Source organism: Sinohyriopsis cumingii, chromosome 2, assembly GCF_028554795.1.
Source record: "Sinohyriopsis cumingii isolate HCF-2022 chromosome 2, ASM2855479v2, whole genome shotgun sequence".
In the NCBI taxonomy this organism is placed as follows: Eukaryota; Metazoa; Mollusca; class Bivalvia; order Unionida; family Unionidae; genus Sinohyriopsis; species Sinohyriopsis cumingii.
Genome location: NC_142962.1, coordinates 119106467 through 119127968, shown reverse-complemented (window position 1 = coordinate 119127968; position 21502 = coordinate 119106467). Strand labels below are relative to the sequence as shown.

The 21502-nt window shown below is 35.5% G+C and overlaps 1 long non-coding RNA gene across 3 annotated transcripts in view; it reads right to left on the bottom strand.

Moving 5' to 3' along the window:
- LOC149805688 (uncharacterized) overlaps positions 1-21502 on the bottom strand; it is a 234785-nt gene that overhangs the window by 18407 nt on the left and 194876 nt on the right. For 2 of the 3 annotated variants that reach the window (XR_016419770.1, XR_016419767.1), the window contains exons 11-12: positions 19412-19619; positions 1738-5589 (exon numbers count right to left, since the gene is read on the bottom strand). This is a non-coding gene — a long non-coding RNA (uncharacterized LOC149805688). Of the gene's footprint in view, positions 1-1737; positions 5590-19411; positions 19620-21502 lie in introns of those variants that run through there. The other variant, XR_016419768.1, reaches the window with a different exon arrangement.

Genomic DNA, 21502 nt, shown 5'->3' with positions numbered 1-21502 from the left:
TTGATTATTTCATAATACAAGCCTTGAATTGATTCTTTAATACAGGCCTTGAATAGATTGTTTAATAACACAAGCCTTGAATGGAATGGTTGATAATACAGGCCTTGAATTGATTGTTTAATAATTCATGCTTTTGAGTGGATTGTTTAATAATACAAGCATTGAGAGGATTGTTTAATAAACATGCCTAGAACTGATTGTTTAATAAGATAGGCCTTCAATTGACTGTTTAATAAACAAGCTTTTAATACATTGTTTAATAATATAGGTTTTGGACTTATTGTTTAGTAATATAGGCCTTGAATTGATTATTTAATAGTACAGGCCATGAAAGGATTGTTTAATAATACAGGCCCTAAATGGAATACTTAATACAGGCCTTGAATGGATTATTGAATAATACAGGACTTGCATGGAATGTTTAATAATAGAAGTCTTGAGTGGATTGTTTGCTAAATACAGGCCTTGGATTGATTGTTTAATAATTCAGGCTTTTGAATGATTGTTTAATAATACAAGCATTGAGCGGATTGTTTAATAAACATGCCTAGAATTGATTGGCCCACATTTGATTGTTTAAAAAACATGCTTTTAATGCATTGTTTAATAATACAGACCTTGTATTGATTGTTTAGTAATATAGGCCTTGAATTGATTATTTAATAATACAGACCTTGAATGGATTGTTTAACAATACATGCCTTGATTGGATTGTTTAATAATATAGGCCCTGAATGGATTGTTTAATAATATAGGCCCTGAATGGATTGTTTAATAATATAGGCCCTGAATGGATTGTTTGATAATATCGGCCCTGAATGGATAGTTTGATAATACCAGCCTTGAGTGGATTATTTAATATTATTATATGCTCATTTTTTTCTCCGTTAACATTACATTGTCCGAGTTGTGCAGTATTTTATGATATTGAACTCGCATGCAGTTCATGTTGAACTCAAGTGAATAAAGGAACTACTTTCTATTGTAAACAAACAATGGATGCAGACGCCATCACTTTTTATTTATTTTATTTGTCTGTAGATGAAGTAAACCAACTGAATAAACTGATGTATTTCATGTCAAATTGGCATATAAATCCAGTCCATAATCACAAAATTTCGTAGAAATGACAAAAATACCAAAATCTATTTATTCCAGATCAAATGAAAAAGTTGTTGCAATGTGCATCCATTCACTGTATGACTCCAAATTTCAGTTTTAAGTAGAAGAAAAAATGCCATTGTCTTTTTAAAGTTATGTCTAGTGCGCGACTAAGTTAAAATTTATCTGGACAGAGTTATGTGTGCATTAATACAACTGTTGTTGTGTAATGATGACTCTGCACATGTGTATTTAGTTCAGAATATGGCATACATTCAGTTACTTTGTTTCGTGTAGTGTATTTTTGTTTATATAATTAAGCCATTGGTAGAATAAAAAAATGAACATGTAATAGAAAGGTTACTGCATTTGTATGGGAAAATATGAACTTGTTTTGTCAGATTGATATACTGCACTCCCAAGGTTGTGCAGTATTTCCATCCAAAATACTCGTTCATATTTTTCCATACAAATGCAGTAACCTATAAATACAGGCCTTAAATAGATTGTTTAATAATACAGGCCTTGGATTGATTGTTCAGTAGTATAGGCCTTGAATAATTGTTTACACTACTAATGAATACATACAAAATACAACTATGAAAACACCAACAAAAAACAGCAAAATAAATTAGCTGAGTTAAAATTATTTTATTGCCACAGAAAAATAGTATAATTTCACACTGATAGATAAGGAACAAGTTCAACAGAATTTACAAACTCCTCTTCATTATACAAAAAAAAACAAAATCACCTAATGAGTGAAAAATGAGCAGCATGAATGAAAGATTATATGTAATTAATACGTAGGAACAGGAATATGTAAAGGTATGATTGAAAATAACCTAAGGAATAGTAGCAGCACATGACAGAAAAGAAAATTGGGTTTTGTCATTGGGTAATTTAGTATAAATTTCAATCCATATAATCTGACCTTCCAAACATAAGTATATTACAATATAAAAACAAGTCTAGCTTACTAGCAGTCACATCTAACATACATATGACAGCATAATTCAATAAAGAGAAAATCCTGCAATTAATTAAGCAATAATATAAAAACACACTAAAATTATCAGCTGTAAATTCTGTTAATATTTCATGAAATACCCTCAACAATACCAATGTCACTTCATGTCTGCATAAGTGTCACATAGTTCTGCTATCTGCACGAAAATATGTCATAATGAACAATTTGTACAGACCTGAACTTGTTGTTTTGGCATAGGACCAATGTATGGATAAGAAATATTGACCTTGGCATATGGTGGAAATAAAATGTTGCCAAATGACAGTTATGATATATCGTAAATAATCGGTTTTGACCATATTTGGATAACTATTGTCACATCCTTTATGACGATTACTCTCGTGAACATGTTGAACAGATGTGGGCGTAAAGGTGAGGTGGCGTTTGGTGTTCATACCTGTCCAGTGCAGTAGACAATCTCATCACTATGCTCATAAATGTATCATAAACCTTGCTGTGTCTTTCAGTACAGATATGTAAATAGGTATGACAGACAAAACCTACACTGTTTATGAACCTGCTTTGTCTAGAGATATGACAATCTAGATATCTACTTATTGCTGATGTGTGGATCTAATCAAGTACAAGAAACAGCTCCTGGAGAAATGTCTTGATTTTACATACCTAAACAAACATCTTGCTGGTTCTTAATTACAACAGTCTAATTCTGCTACTTTGATTTTAGGCATTTGTAGCTCACCTTGACAAAAAGGCAACTGATCTCGTGGTATGGCCTTGCATTCATCGTGCTTCTGTGCATCATCCATCATTAAACGATTGCTTATAACAATACTGGAGGCTATATTTATGATCTGCTTTGATTAAACTATAAATATGGACCTGTATCATCAAGATGTTGGACCAGTTCCATGCATATAATTGTTGTGATCTTGCATCTGGTTGACTCAGCCTGTTAACATTCTGGAGTCCAAATTTCTGATCTGATTTTTATCAAACTTGGAATTTGAACTTATACCGTCAACATTTCTGACAAATTTGATATCGAGTGAGAACCATGCATGTTAATAAGGTGATCTTGTATCTGATTATCTGATACTGATATCACTAGAGGCCATGTTTCTGATACCAATTTGATCAAACTTGGAATGTTGGCTTTAATCATAAAGATCATAATGAGTGGTATTCATGAATATTAATGAAGTAATCTTACGTCTGATTGGTTCTTCTTGTTACCACTCTATAAACAATATTTCAAATATGATTTTAATCAAACTTTTAATATGGGCATTTATAATTAGAATCTCAGAAAAATGGTGATTATGAGCAAGTTGCATGCAGCTTAATGGGTGATCTTGCATCTGTTAGGTTGAGCTCGTAACTATTCTGGTGGTTGAATTAATTTGTATCCTATTCCAAGTAAAACTGGAATATAGGATCATATCACCAAGATCTTAGACATGTACAATAACAAGCACATCTTGGCTGCAAGACATTGGTATCATTCTAAAGCCGGATGCTGCAATAATAGGTCTTGTCAATACAATTGTCACATGACCTAATATGTAGCAATAACGGCTGCAAAACTGGTGGCAAAAAGATATATAAATCCCTCACTAACAAAATAGAGTGATCACTTGAACCCATGTATCAACCTCATCAGTTCCCCATGATGAGTTACAATAGTAACGAAACTGGTCAAGGACCTGGGGTGACTAGATCCCCCTAGCAGGTGGGAGGGTAGCCTGTAAGCATATTGCTTATACTTTTATCCATATAAAGAATGTTTATTTGACTTTACTTAAAATAATTAATATCAAATTGATATAATAGTTGGGAGATAGTTTACCAAGTTTTGTATTCATATAGGAAAACAGATCTGCTTAATAAAAGGGTCTATCATTAAATTACATGAGCCAGGTGAGCAGTATCAAGTCCACTTTGGCCTCTTGTTTGTTCCTTTGCTTAGATATTACATATCAGTCATTTATATAAGTCTAATTAGAGTTCTTCCCAGTAGGTTTTATTGATAAAGATTTTCTTTGAGTGAAGTAATTATGATCTACATATTTAATGTGGAGAAGGGCTGCGAGGAAACCTCACTTTTCTTAGTAAAGATTAATCTATTTGGATTTCAGTGCTATATTTATCAAAAAAATTCCTGTTTACAACCCTGAACTAGAGCATCGAGTGTCTGAGTGGTCTAAAGGGCTTGCCTTTACCAACTGCAGCCATCTCTCTTCTGTCAGCTTGGGTTGGCTGTTGTTGTTGTTGTTGTTGTTGTGGGGTTTAACACCATTTTTCAGCACAAGATAGGCTATGCATGGCGGCCAGTATTAATGGTGGAGAAAGAACCTGGGAAAACGCTGGGAAGAACCACTGACCCATGAAAAGCTACTGGCAAGCTTTCTCACATACCCACATTGGCCGAATCCTAGACTCGAACCCACGCAGAGAGAGATGAGATGGCAGTGATCTGTAACGGAGAGTGCTTTAGACCACTCAGCTACTCTGGGCACCCTCAGCTTGGGTTGGAGTTTATGGCTCAGTCAATGCAGGTAAGAAAGCTTACCAGTATTTCACATGGGCCAGTGGTTCTAACAAGGGTTTCCCCATGTTCTTCCTCCATCTGTTATACTGGCTGCCATGTACAACCTATTGTGTGCTGAAAAATGATGTTAAATCTACAACAACAACAACACTGAACTATTTCTTTGGCAATTGTGATTTCAGAAGAAGGAATTACCTTGTTTACATTAGACTACATTCGCTCGAATTGTGCAAGGCTAAACAGATCTAGTCCTTAAAACAGGACAAAATCACATCAAAGAGCATGTTTGTCTGTCTGTCAAACCTTACTCTAAAAGAATAGCATGTCTATATGTACTAAACCTATACTAAGATAATTTAAATACCAGGAGAAGGTCAGTCTCAAACTACATACACACTGTATATTTCTACAAAAGTAACGTATCGGGAGAAACAGTATTATACATATGAAGCAAATGCTACCAATACTTACCATATGTTCTCACTTATAAGTCGAGTCAAACTGCAAACAACAAACATCCTGGTCTGTCTTAGCATAATGTGCCTGCAGATCAGGGTCTATGTTGTTTGTTCAACAGATTAGTCCTAAAATGCAGACCCAGATCTGCCACTGCATTATGTGATGGCAGATCTGGGTTAGTTGTACTTGACTTCTAATTGAGTATACATGGTGTACAGTTAAATAAATTTTTCTGAATAAATAAAAAACATGTATCTCTTCTGCTGACGCAATTTTTGGGGAATGTGCCACAAAATTTTCATATAGCACTATTAACTACAAATGGTTAATGATGACAAATTAATTTTGACAATGTTTCCTCAAGCATTACCTTTCTCATCCATGCATCATGAGTGAGAAATATGATTCAAGCCCAGGTATGTTATCTCCTCCTAAGTAATGGTCTGGTAACATGAAAATTCTCCACTCCTTCCATTACTTATAGCTCTACCTGGAAAAAAATTATGACAAATGAAGCTTTGCCTGTCTGTCATTCTTGATAAGCAACAGCATGTCTTATTAGCATTATAGTATACCATATTATTTCCAAAACTGGACCTATATTGTTTTTTCTTCCCCAAAACACCTCTCTGTGCTGCAGTGGTGAAATGGCTGGTGAAATGGCTGGTATCCTGGATTCACAATCTGCAGTTGTTTGTTTGAATCAGTGCTGGATAACCCACACTAAGCGTGTGCTTCGTGCATCAGAAAAAAATCAAATTAATTTTTGATGATGAAACTGAATGAATTATATATGACAATATCAATCTGCATGTACAAGTATTTTGATCTGAAATTATGGCAACACCTTTTTAGCTTTTAATATTGTTTTTTTCTTCATTTTCACATGGGGGGTGGGGGGTGGGGTGGGCCACCATAATATTTTCAGTGCTTAGGGCCCTGGAAGGCATTAATCTGGCACAGGTCTGAATCCCACCGAGACCAGCCCAGCTTGGCTACCATGCTGTGTCTTCGAACAATGCACTTTATTCCCATTGTCTTGGCTTTAAACAGTCTTTCATGTACCGACGTGCCCATTACCACAATCAATCACTCATTTGTGCAAAAATAATAACAATAAATAGTCACGGTCTCTGATGCGATCGGTTCACACAAACATCAGACGAATCTTTTGTATGAAGGAATGAGAGTTTGAATGGAATACATTCCATATTTTTAATATATCATCATTGTCCATTCTGAAGCTCAGTTGGTAGAATATCAGACTAATAATCCAAGGATCACAGGTTCAATACTCTCTCTTGCCAACCTGGGTCAGCTGCTTCTGTATGTCCTTCGGAAAGGCACTTAACTCCTTTGTTCTCTACATGCCAATAGTAATGTTAAAAGTGCCATTAAAACCATAAAAACAAGAGTCCCTCAAAGGAACTAATGCTCTAACGAGCACAAGTAATTTTCTGGAATTCAAGATAAAAGACCAAGTTTCTTCCTTTTAACTGCTGAGTGTTGAAACTGTTGCTGATATTCTTCAGCAATAACAAGATTTTCAAATAGGTGATGTGGTACACATACTGGTTGGGAGCTTGGCACCCTTTTCATTTAGGACAAAGTGGACACCTTTAGAAGTCATTTGGTGAAAACCCCTTGTTAATAATGATCTTCCTTTCAGGGAAGTAGTGACAAGAAGATGTTTTAAGACTGTCTTCATGGCAGGCATACTGGATGAATGACAGGCACCATTTTCATTTCAGACCAATTCGGTATCAGAAGAAGCCTTTTGCCAAAACCCGATGTTGAAAAAGCCATCCATTTAGAGAAGAGTAGAGATAACAATATTTCCAAGATTTTACTTTCCATTCAGGAGGATTAGCAATAACAAGATTTTCAAGATGACTGATGTGGTGACCGTGCTGGACATCAGATCGGCACCATTTTCATTTCAGACCAACTAGACATCACAAGAAATCTCTGGTAAAAACCACACCTCAGTATGACTCTCTGTTCAAGCTGTGATAAGATTTTAAAGATGGCTGCCATGGTGGCCATATTGCAAGTCAGACTGGACCAGCAAGACATCATAAAAAGTCTTTTAGTGAAAACCCTAAGCTGCTTTGTCCATTACTTCAGGAGGAATGGCAATAACAATATTTTAAGTTGGCTGCCATGGTGGTTTTATTGGACATCAGATTGGCATGATTTTTATTTAGGATTAGCTAGACATCATAAAAAGTCTTTAAGTAAAATCATTATGTTGATACAATGATTCATACAGGAATAGTGATAACAAGATTTTCAAGAAAGATACCATGGTGATCAAATTGGACATCAAAATCACCATTTTTATATTGGATCAATTTGACATCATAAGAAGTATTTTAGTGAAATGTCATGCTGATAAAACTATCATTCAGGAGAGTAGTGATAACAAGATTTTCAAGATGGCCACACTGGTTGTCATATTAGATGACAGTAAGGCACCATTTTTATTTAGGACCAACTACTGTAGAACATGGGATGAATGTGTGTGCAATGTTTAAAGGCTAAGTAATTTTGGAAGAGAAGCAACAATAAACTGATGCAAACATACGGATGGACAACAAACAAAAGACTATCCGAAAAGTTCTCATGGTCTAGGACCTGTCAAGCTTTTGAGCGAATTAGTCATTTGAAAACTATTACTTTTTAGACTGATCTGTACTTTGAAGAGATGATTTCCTTGGTGGTGATTCCTTAAGGCTTTTTCACTAAATGATGAATACAATTCTTTTAACCTACAACTTTTAGTTAAGAACTAAACATTTATTACAAATGGAATACATGTACTAACATTAATTTCCAGGATAAATTTGGAGAAATCATTTCAAATATGGATTTCAATATGGATGGCTGCAAGACAAGAACAAAGCAAATCAAATTTTGTTTCACCTACTTCAAAACTGGTTTTTAGTCTGCATGTTGGGCACCAAGTGGCCGAGTGGTCTAAAGTGCTCTCTTTTATGGATCGCTGCCATTTCACCTCAGTCTGCGTGGATTTGAGTCTCGGATTCAGCTAATGTGTGTATGTAAGAAAGCTTGCCAGTAGCTTCTCGTGGGTTGGTGGTTCTTTCCAGGGTGTTCCTGGGTTCTTCCTCCACCATTAATACTGGCCGCCATGTATAGCCTATTGTGTGCTCAAAAATGGCGTTGAACCCAACAACAATAGTCTGCATGTTAAAATCACACAATCTTTCCATTTATTGTATTTCAAAAGTAGGAATGTGGGGCAAAAAAGAAAAGTTAATCATGCCAGATTGCACTTGACAATCTGAGATTTACCATAGAAAATGTTTGCATATTTTATACTACCAGCTGAGCTGTTACAAATTTAAGCCATTGTGATCAGTTTCCTCAATTGCAATTTTTTTCTCCACAAGGTTTCCAGTGGAAAATAAAATACATCTGGGTGTAGTGCTCTCAACAGATAAATCTCTTTGAAATATCTACAGCCAAAAACCTGATTACTGATAAGATCTTCTCTCTGTATTGTTGGATTAGTAGTACTATAAATTTCTTTATTTTCAAGGTTTTGTGAAAAATTTCACTTTCTTCGGCACTTCAAATTCTTGGATTTGGGTAAGAGGTTTAATTTCTCTCCAGAAGGATCATTTGAAGCAATTTGATCATACCTGTGGGTGAAGGGGTTCTGCTGCATATAAATGGGTTTCAATGCAATGAAGGAAAATTGATGCCACATGCTGGCACACAGTAGTCACTGACGACAAGGGTTGTCACACATTATTCTTAAATTTATAATTACTGCGACCACAAAATCCTGAAAATTAGTATCCCATGAAAGCTAGTGAAGTCATAGAATCCCTATATAATTTTGATTTGTTGGGATAAAGGTGTCAATTCATATTTATTTGTGGTTCACCAATCTTGTGGATTCTATGATTGCTTTACAACATGAATTTAAATACATGTAAGAAGTCTTGGCCATATATGCACTTTTCGCTGTGATTTATTGTCTGGTTTGGTATTTTGTCAGTGCAACATATTAAGGTTCTACCATGCTTCGGTAATGTAAAGTGTCTTTCCCAGGGACACACCACTGTGGCTGATCTGGGCTAATCTGTTGGTGGGATTCAAACCCACACTCCTCTGGTCATCAGTCCAGTGCTTTAACCACTGAGCTACCATGACTTCTTTTTATCAGAAGAATATCCAGGAATTTAAATGTTGACAAAAATTTAATTTCTTTGGTTTAAGTAAAAAAACTGAATCCACAAAATAAATGAATAAAGGTTTGTCTCTTACAAAGAATGTCATCTTTTTCATACGAAAAAAATGATCAGGAAAGTCCACACTGATGAGCCAGTATTAAATTAACATTGTACTGCACATAAAAAGAATGGAACCAAACTTACACGTCTGAAATCTAAGGAAGAGTCACATGGTTGATACTGAGGATTGTTGGGTTTAATGCCATTTTTCAGCACAAGATAGGCTATACATGACGGCCAGTATAAATAGTGGAGCAAGAACCTAGGAAAACCCCGCAAAGAACCACTGACCCACGAGAAGCTACTGGAAAGCTTTCTCACATACCCACATTTGCTGAATCCAAGACTCGAACCCACACAGAAGTGGGATGGCAGTGATCTGTAACAGTGAGCACTTTAGACCACTCTGTTACTCAGGGCCCCTACTGAGGATTGAACAAAGAACTGAACCCATCAAAGGCAGACACACATACCACTTGGACACTAAGATGCAGTTCAACTATGCCCAAAACTTCAGTGGTTTCCAATATGTGTACCCATAATGTTACACATTTTCACCTTAGATCTGCCTCTTCATGATATTTTGTTTTCAAATATTTTCTAAGATACAAGTATTTCAGAACAAAAACTATAGCAAATGCAATAACTCGTATTCCACCACTCACCCCGGCCCATGATACAAAATCTGTCAGATTTATGTTACCTCTTCACACTGTTTGACATAAAAACATCATACAAAGTTTGGTTTAAAAAAAATGCAAGATTAGGATGTTAACCTCACCCCTAATCCCATCCCAGTCTTGTTGCTGTACATGGTTATCCCTAGGAAAACAAAACCAAAACTTCATGCAACTTCCACCCAGCAGTTTATGAGATGTGGCAATGGACAGACAGATGAATGGATAAAGCTTATCACAATATTCCCATTAGGAGCATGGGGACAACAAAAAGTGAAGCCATCATGGTACATAGCAAGCTGAATGCAAAACCAGGTCAACTTTTACAATGTATTTGCTTATAAAAATGGGAAAATTCCCATGAATTGTCTTCCCAAATTATCTATTTTGAAAGATTCAATTATTAAATATGAAAATATTTTATGACGTTTTTGGTTTAAAAAATGTCATACTAGCATATTGTTATTCTCTGTCCTTTTCTTAAAATGTAGGATTTGTCATAAAGATGGGTTAGTCTGATAGATGACGTCAACAAAACTGTCAAAAAGTAGTGTATATCTGCTGTGTCAAGACCATGTATGACACATACATATGGTAAAGTATGGTAAAACAAAACAGAATATAAACGTGATATGACAAATTGAGGCACTTGTTGTGTACAATATAATGTTTGTTAGGCTACCATGAACACACCTAAATCAGTCTTTTTTTTCACCTCCACATTTATGATATCATTGTTCATGGATGTCAACATCTTCCGTCTACATGGATAATGGATTCATATAAGCTGAAAAAATGTACTTGTAATACCTATGGAATAGTCTCCTTGGAGATTTTGTTTTTTCTTTTCATTTCCAGGAAATTTTTCAGAATATATTTACATTAAATAAGCATTATATATTTTATAGCTTAAGTTTCAAGAGTCTGGATCTGAGTGACGTCACAAGCATGCACGAGAAAATATAAAAGTATGGATCTTGGTTTCAGAAGAATGTAACATTATGATATTTTTAGATTTTATGTTTTCTGACAACATTGACCCTGACACAAAACATGCTGGCAAATCAGGATCTATGTTGCTTTTTCTGCTGACTACAACCAAACAAGATACATAGAATCTGAACTGCCAGCACGTTACGGAACATCAGATCTAGATCTATGCATTTTACAGTTGGACCTGACTTTAAGTGAGTAACAGAGTCATAGTAATTTTGTTTTGTTTCAAAAGTATCAACTGTGACACTGTGTTGGTGTCAGACGTCAGAAGTGCCATTTACGGAAAAATAATTTAAAGGGCTTAGAGGGCTTAGCCAAACTGAATATTTGCGTGAATCACTGATGCACATCAATAAATTTATGTGTGTTATGCAAAGTCAAGAACCTGTCATATTCATATAAAGAGTTATTCTCATTACAAAAATTCTGTAGGCAGAATAAAGGAGTCTTACTTTATGGAGTAGATGTTTTTAACTTGATGTCTAGTATATGTACACAATATATATCTTCCGTTGTTTTAATTATTATTTAAGGTTATAGACTCAATTTTCACAATCTCGTCAGTACATCTTCCATCTTATATTCCATGGTAGAAACATAAGAACAGCAAGGATAATAGAGTAAAACCACTGCCTGACACCAGTGCATCATGAAGAACATGGCGAGACATTACTGACAGCAGTGTGACGCAAAGAACATTGCGAGACATTGCATACCATTCTCATGTAATTGAGTGTATTAAACTTGAAATGACAACAAATTTTGTCAATGTATAGCCAGCATTTTGCCCCCTCACCCCATTACCTTAAAAGTCCCCCCCCCCCCCGACACCATGGCCATGCACACTGTCCTTCATTCTTTTTAGGAAGCAGTCTGAACTAGTGGGATATCAGTGCAGGGCAGAAGAAATGAATCTGGTAATATCAACAGGTAACCATTACATCATTTAAAACCAGTCCCCCATTTTAATATTAGTAATACAAATCCTGTTGCTAGTGTATAGATGATTTTGTCAGTTTGGTGGGAGGCTGATGATCTCACAACTGGCCTGTTGGACAGAGGACTACTGCTAGACAGCTAATAAGAGCAAGAAAATAGGCTTCAGGGTAAGGTTCTCAGCTGAAGCTTCACCCAAAGGTTTACTGGGGGGGGGGGGTAGTTAGAGACCACAAGATGCAAGAGAGATTCCATATAGGCATTAGCAAGTGAGATTAGACCTTAGACACAGATCATCCAATGGACTGAATAATAAACTTGGCAACTTGGTCCTGGTGGAGAGTTTATTTGAGATACGTCAAGTGAAAAGGTGGAGAATTTGCAGGCTGTTATGTGGATGAGCCATGACTGGAGGTTTCTTTGATGGGGTAATGTCCTCAGATAGTCCACCAGCTGGACAGGAAGATCATTGAACCATGACTGTTGGGGCCACAAAGGGTATATAAAAATGAACTGAACAGTTGGGTTCCTTACTTGTGAAGTACCAGAGAGATGATCCAGAAGGATGGGAAGGTGTAAGTGAACAGTATGATCCCACTTCAGGCTGAAAGCATCCACTGTCCAAGTCCTCTGGATGGGGACTGGGGAAATGAAACAGTGTAGAGACCATCCTTCTAGACTCTCTTCCCTTTCCATCATATGACTGTCCTACAAAATATCTTTTATGAGGAATGCAGCTAGTTCAGAGGGTAATCTCTTATGAGGCACTCTGTAAAGGAGGTTCCGAGCCTCCATGCAGAAAGGGCATTTGTGTCTCCTTGTCTCCTGAGGTACACTACCACCAACGTATTGTCAGAGGAGACCATCACATAGCAAACACTTATTACTGATGCACTCCTTAAGGGCTAAGGATACTGCCCTCATTTCCAAATTGTACATGTGGAGGATAGATTCTTCTCAGAACATGAACCTTGAAGTAGCCATCTTTTCAGCTCTGCAAACAAATAGGAGTGGATTTCAGGGGTGTGCATGTGGACTCTGGTTAGAAACCAGCCCCTGATTTATCCATCAAATCATCTGATGGTTGAAATCCAGTCCCTGAGAAATCTGAGCATTTAGAGAGTCCCTGCATGGCTTCCAGATTGCCAACAGGAGAAAGCGGAGAGGGTGCAAGAACTTTCTGTCAAGAGGATCAAGATATGCTGTGGACCTTGGCAGAGAGAGAAAAGGATGAGCCAACAACGTGGCTAATGCTCTGAGTGCCTCCAATAAGGGCAAGATCTTGACCACTCTGTCCAGCATGGGCACAAATTAATCCTGCTTATGAGGAAATTCATCCCTACATAGACTAAATCTTGAGATGAAGTAAGCTCAATTTGTGGGTAGAAGACACAAACTGGTTACTACATGTCAACAAAGAGACTGATCTAGTTTGAGGGACTCGATTCGCCTTATTGTGGAATAAGTGATCATCAAATATGGAGGACTGGAATACCTTCTGATCTTAAATGATCTAAGCAACCTGTCTAGTACACCCTTCTCATGAAGGGAGTGCGCCTCTTCTTTTAATCTTACCAAATTAGACAAGTGGAAGAACAAGGGACACAAGAGTTTTGGATCTGTCGGTACCCAAGATGATCAATATGGATTGATGCTAAAAATAAACCAAGTGGTTGATGTAGGTCATCTTGACTTTTTCTTTGATATAGTCATGCAGGATGTATCCTCATATCCAGTTTTATGACTACACAAGCAATGCGGTTCCAAGAGACTCACCCAATCATCAAAAATATAGAAACAACTTATATAAAAAAAAGTCCATCACAATAACCTACTTTTGGTATGGCGATGTAATTCTCTTAAGGACTCATGAAATTCTTTTAAGGACTCATGTAATTCTCTTAAGGACTCATGTAATTCTCTTAAGGACTCATGTATTCTCTTAAGGATTGATGTAAATGTACATGAACATGATCACTGGAGCACAAAAAATGATCCTGATGACTGCAATGGTGCAAATTTTTGCAGCTGTTTTGTTACAGCAGTTTTTGGTGTGGTCACATAAACATTAAGATTGACATACTTTGTAATGGTGCAAAATTTTTGTAGCTGTTTTCTTGCAGCACATTTTGTCATAGTCAGCAGTATGACATGTAACCATTAAGACTGATGTATGGGCTAGGCTCACAATAAATTAGTAGCTTGTGATGGATAACATTTGTTTGGGGGGATGATTGAATGAGGACCCACTAGGATAATGGTCCAACATATATGTTAGCATAGGGTCTAGTGGAGAAAATGACAAAGCTGAGACAAGTCAGAGACAAAATTTTGGTAAATTGTGGGCCATATGTAATAGGTATCATAAAATTATATTTTTCCAGAATATTTATTAATAAAGCAGATTACAAAGAATTATTCTGACTTTGGTATGAGTTTTAATTTGGCAGTTAGAGAAAGTTAATCCTGATTGGCTAAGCTTAAAAAAAGTGGGGGGGGCCTATAATGAAATTCAAGGTTTAAAGTAATTTCCCTTTTGAAATTCACAAGTGCAAGTTTTTTGTGGAAGAGGAAGCTGGCTCTGAGATCATTAAAAAGTTCTTTTCTTGTTAAAATTTTCCAAAGGACAAGGTCTGGAAGAATCTTTGAAACCTGAAACCAGAGGCTGCATAGAAAAAAGTGAGTCTTGGAAGAGAACAAGGTATTGTCTCAATCACACACAATATACTCACTGATGTAAGTTTGCAATTATTTGTTGAATTTTTACATCTTAAACGCATACATTGGGGGCCCCGAGTGGCCGAGTGGTCTAAAGCGCTCACCGTTACGGATCACTGCCATCTCACCTCTGTCTGCGTGAGTTCGAGTCTCGGATTCAGCCAATGTGGTTATGTGAGAAAGCTTGCCAGTAGCTTCTCGTGGGTCGGTGGTTCTTTCCGGGGATTTCCAGGGTTCTTCCTCCACCATTTATACTGGCCGCCATGAATAGCCTATCTTGTGCTGAAAAATGGCGTTAAACCATACAACAACAACAACAACAACAACAGCATACATTGATTTTCCATGAGATCAGAAGTTAATCGTGCATTCATTGTCTTGAATGTTATACAATTCATTTATTGTAAAAATGTCTTGCAATACTTCACTGATAATGAATGTGTTCAGATTTAGTGATTTGTATGTAACAAAAAATCATATATTGCAGGAATTTCATGCATTATTCTGATATGAATTGTAAGAAATAATTTAATTTGTATCATGTATGCTAAGAACTGGTTTTACTATGTCTATGTCAATTAATTGCTGTTAGCAAGTAATGTAGTTAAGACAAGACATTAAGTCCATTAATTCATTTGTGTAATTAGGTTGTGAATTCTCTTAACTGAAGAAAATTGGCACATATCGATCAACATCATTTAGCTAGTAATTTACAGCCCATAGTGGGATGTAATCATTTATCAAAGAGGTCTAGTTATGTCATTGTTCCAGCTTGAAATGCAAGTAGCAGCTGGGAAAAAGACATTAATTTTATATTAATATGATGATGTGTATCCATCAGGTTGTGAATAGACCATAGTTTAGTTATGATAATATCTGACATAATGAGTGGGAATACTCTTTGATGTCAGTCAAGAAAAACATGACAAATATTTAGATTGCATTTTATTTATTTGAAGCAAAAAATAGTTTTATAACATACTACATAGTTGAAAAGACAGCAGGTAGCCAAGTTAAGGTTGATGACCTGAAGAAAAATAAAAAGAGACAGACAGACAGAAGAAAAAGAAATACAGCAGCTCTGACTTGTAATTAAATACTGATTTAGAAAGGGCTGGAGGCAATCAGGTTATGATGACATGCCATCAATTTGAGTTTGATCATTCACTCAATTATGTTATGAAATTTGTTTTTTCAGTATAACAGAATGGCCAGTTGCATTTCATGTAAATTCTGTAATTCTGTTTCTAAGAGAGAGAGTGTATTGTTCAAGGTCATGTTCAATTTCATTTTGTTTATGTAACTGATTGTTATTTTTTACATACTGGGCTTATGTTGTTCTATTCTATATCTCTTCTCAGATCTCTGTTATTCCATCCATTAATTTCATATTTTATTTTATTGTTTGCTTGATCCAGGAAATAACACTGTGTGTGATCATCTCCTAGATAACGATGACCAAAGCATCATAATGGGGGATCATATCATATATCACTATCAAGTCATACCACACTCTCATAAAGACCTACATTTGGCATGGTGATTTAGTCATACCACACTCTCATAAAGACCTACATTTGGCATGGTGATTTAGTCATACCACACTCTCATAAAGACCTACATTTGGCATGGTGATTTAGTACTTCTTAAAATTCATGTACATATATATTTTGTGATCCTTAGGTCGCTGAATAGGTCAAAGGCACTAAACTTTACATATCGCTGACATGTCACCTCTGTCTGTGTGGGTTCAAGTCTTTACCTCAGTCAACATGTCTATGAGAGAAGCTTGCCAGTAACTTCCGATGGGTCAGTGGTTCTTCCTGGGTTTTTTCCAGGATCTTCCTCCACTAAATATACTGGCTGCTATGTTGTGAAAAATGGCATAAAAACCCAAAACAACAGCAAGAACATATATATTGTTATGTCTGAACAAGCAACAATGTCCCAGAAACTGACCCTGGCATAGAAAGTGAGCATATATATAAAGGTTCATGACTACAAGCTCCAAGTGTCTCAGAAACTGATCTGAACACAATGGTGTACATTTGCTAACACTAACAACAACTAGGAAGCAGATGGGGGAGGGGATCTTATACATTATTACAGAAATACAAAAGTAGGTCAGTGACCTATTTTCATTTTGGAAGTGTACTATTCCTCTGGTTGCAGGCACAATTCGAGTTTCATGACTGCATAAGAAACACTATCTGAAATATTGACTTAAAACATAAGAAAGATATACATTGGTTAATGCTAAGTCATTTATGCTAAAGTTGCCAGCAACAATGGGGGAATACATAAACTTTACTGCACAGAAAGCAGGTAGGCTTAAAATAAATTTTAAAGGAATTTGAAACTCTTACAACCTTTGTATGGTAGGCATTAATGCCATTGGTTGGTGAATCCCCAAATCTGAGACAGCAAAACCTTTGGCAGTAGCACCCCATTATAATGCTGTCTATGGGAACCATACAAGTTTTACATAATAAGTTTGAGGTTGCCTTAAACTGTGATACATTATTTAGAATTTTACTGTTACATAATATAATGGGATACATGTCATATCCACTTTATAATAAGGACTGTGTTATACTGAGGAATTCAGAAGTATGATGCTAACAAAGCATTTTCTTTAAAATCATAGAATTTATTTTGTAAGATTAACCATGTGATTACAGAATTATTTTTGATTAAATAGTAAAATTTCAAGAAAACTGGGTGACAGTAATATATATATATATATATATATATATATATATATAGCTTCCAGGTAAACCACCATTAATTAGAGAGACTGTTTTATCACACAATTGTTAAGGTGATGAAAGTTTTTATCATGACACACCCTAATGCACAAACTCTCTTAATAAAATACAAGATCACTTTCAGCTGGGGTTACAACCCTGACAAAAAAAATGAGAGAAAATGTTAATTGAACTTGATACTGGGAGTACCAGTAATTAGGAAACAAAAGGTGGGAAATAAACAGTTCTATACATCTTGTCTGCATTATATCAAGAGCAGACACAAAAAAGAAAGGTCTTAGAATTGTGGACTTGTGTCAAGAAAAGGACATAATTCTGTCAAATAGTGAACAGCTATAGATGTGTTCATATAATTCCCCATTTCCCATGAAAATGCTGGGTTTTAGTGACATTCCTACTGTATTGATTTTGGGGAATAAATTCCATTTATTTTGACCTTAAAAAGATGTGCACATTCATAATAAGATTCTCACAATAATATTGCATGTGCTATCCTATTAATAAATATAAGATTCTATTAATGAACTCAAGTCCAATTAATGAATTTCAGTCCTATTAATGAACTCAAGTCCTATTAATGAACTCAAGGCCTATTAATAATGAACTCAAGTCCTATTAATGAACTCAAGGCCTATTAATGAACTCAAATCCTATTAATGAACTAAAGTCCTATTAATGAACTCAAATCCTATTAATGAACTCAAGTCCTATTAATGAACTCAAGGCCTATTAATGAACTCAATTCCTCTTAATGAATTCAATTCCTACTAATGAATTTCAGTCCTATTAATGAACTCAAGTCCTATTAATGAACTCAAATCCTATTAATGAACTCAAATCCTATTAATGAACTCAAGTCCTATTAATGAACTCAAGGCCTATTAATGAATTCAAGTCCTATTAATGAACTCAAGTCCTACTAATGAATTTCAGTCCTATTAATGAACTCAAGTCCTATTAATGAACTCAAGGCCTATTAATGAACTCAAGTCCTATTAATGAACTCAAGTCCTATTAATGAACTCAAGTCCTACTAATGAATTTCAGTCCTATTAATGAACTCAAGTCCTATTAATGAACTTAAGTCTAAAAAGACTCGAAAGCTATGAAAAACATTTTGCAAAAAATCTATACTATTACAAATCTTTTGATTCTTTTGACTTGTGAACGTGCATTCATTCAGTGATAGTCTGATTATGTCATGGGATTCTTGAATTGTATAGCTAACTTGAATTACTTCACTCTAAAAATGACACGGTAGGTCTTTAACTTCCTGTTGCTGTACTATACACACCATAATGAATTTAAATATTTATAAATACACTGAAGAGTCTATCAAAATTGAGTTTGTAGAAGATTTATAACTCTCACATATATCAATTATTCCTTACCGGAGATGCATTAGATTATTTTGTTTCCTTTCTTGAACTTTCCAAAATAAAAATGCTTTAAAAAGTTTTCAAACAATACATTAATGGAAATATGTCAAAGAATATACAGATATACCTCCTGCCTAATAAAGAAAGTCAACTTCTTGCAAACAATCTTTCACTAAAGATGATATTTCAAAATGTTCTTCGAACTAACATTAGAAATACAGTAACTCAGTGGTTAGTATATGCAAGATGACCAAGTTTGGAGCTGGGTTGACTACTCTGGTATGTGCTAAGGCAAGACACTTAACTATCAATGCCCAAGAACCCTCCCCCCATGCATCTTAATGCAGACAGAACTCAATAAAAGTAGAAATGTTTTCACACAAACACACACACACAAACACACACACACAAACATACACACACACACAATGATTATACACATATTTAGAGGCCTCCAATACTATGGTTTCAACATTTGCTTTCTAATTATAAAGTAGTAAAAAATGCCCATTCTCTTTAATGACTTTTCATGATATATTCTATGAAACCTTTACATTCCTAATCAGTATATAGTACCTGGTATGAGATGTCCTTCAGTGTTTAGTCAATGTGTTTTTTTCTTCTGTTTCCTTGGAGAGGGACACTGGTCACACAAAATAAAAGAGGAATGCAGTACTGCCACTGGAGGGGGTCTGTGGGTTGACTATATCATTCCCAGTAATGGAGGTGGGTTATCCTTTCCAGGTTGGTCACCCCTCATCCTCGCATGCAAAAGCTCCATTCACTGAAAGGAGATGAGCAGGCCTACTTGTATCAACTCAACAGTTTTATCATGGGTGGAAGGAAGGAAGGAACGAAAAACAAAAATGTGGTAAACCTTTTCTTTCAAATGTTTCCTTCCATCCTATAGTCAATCTGACTACCCTTCCATTATGGACTGTAAAAGACAAAATAAACTGCATATTTTGACAAATTTTTGCTCTTACACTGAGAGAATCATTGATGGAAGGATGATAACATGAGTATTATGACATAATGAACACAAAAGAATCCACTGAGTTACATTGGCATACAATAAAATATCTCAGGGTAACAGTCCTTGTTATAAAAGGTTTCCATTATCCTGGTTGAATTCTATTTTACCCTGTAATGTACCTCAGTGTTAGAGCTGGGCATAGCCAGCGTTTTTGTACTTTGATATTCATCATCACAAATGCCCTTCATGTCTTCACGATATGTATCATGATAAATGCCATGTGTCTTCACGATATGTATCATGATAAATGCCATGTGTCTTCATGATATGTATCATGATAAATGCCATGTGTCTTCATGATATGTATCATGATAAATGCCATGTGTCTTCACGATATGTATCATGATAAATGCCATGTGTCTTCATATGTATCATGATAAATGCCATGTGTCTTCACAATATGTATCACAATAAATGCCCTCTGTGTCTTCATATGTATCATGATAAATGTCCTCATGTCATCACAATATTTATCATAATAAAATGCCCTCAATGTCTTCATATATAATGCAATAAATGGTCTCCATATCTTTATGGTATGTATCACAATAGTCTCCATGTCTTCATGGTATGTATCACAATAAATAGTCTCCATATCTTCATGACATGTATCATGATAATGGTCTCCATGTCTTCATGGTATGTATCATGATAAATGGTCTCCATATCTTCATGGTATGTATCACATCATATGGTCTCCATATCTTCATGGTATGTATCATGATAAAAGGTCTCCATATCTTTATGGCATGTATCATGATAATGGTTTCCATGTCTTCATGGTATGTATCACGATAAATGGTCTCCATATCTTCATGGTATGTATCATGATAAATGGTCTCCATGTCTTCATATGGCGATAAATGATATGTCTTTGCAACATGTATCGTAATAAATGCCCTTTGACTTCACAATATGTATCATGATAAGAATGCCCTCCACGTCTTTGCCATACGATAAATTCCCATGTGTCTTCATGATATAATTAAATCCCTCTGTCTTGACGATATGTACCATCATAAATGCCCTTGATGTCTTCATGATATGCATCATGATAAATGCATACATTTTAGATCCTTCACTGGATTTTTTTTGAAGAATGAACAATACAAATGCAGTGAAAGAAAGAAGCCAGCAATAATAAATGATCAGAAATATGCCAATGAAATTAATTTGTTATAAGTGGTTTTGTTGTTTACTTCATTCAGTTGGATGGAAAGGTCATAAATTTGTTTACTTTTGGATGATTCATATAATTCAGTTTATGTTTCACTCTGTATTGATATTTCACAGCTGTATCATGACACACTATCACCAGAGTAATTACTGTGATTCATCGATGCATTGATAATTCTGAACAAGCTCTGCTCAGGATAACGTAGGCAATCTTGCCTAAAACACGGTACACTTTCATGACGACTCACTTGAAAAGGATAGGGCGATCTTGCCTAAGACACAATACACTCCCTTGAACATTTATTTGTTGGTGTCTGAACAATAAGTATTAATAAATCATATTATACATTTTTAGCTGATTCGTAAGTACAAATATTTGTAATAAGAATAAGAGAATACAAAGTTCTCTGTACAAAAAATATTTTACAAAAAAGTGTCTTATTTAAAGAGCATTG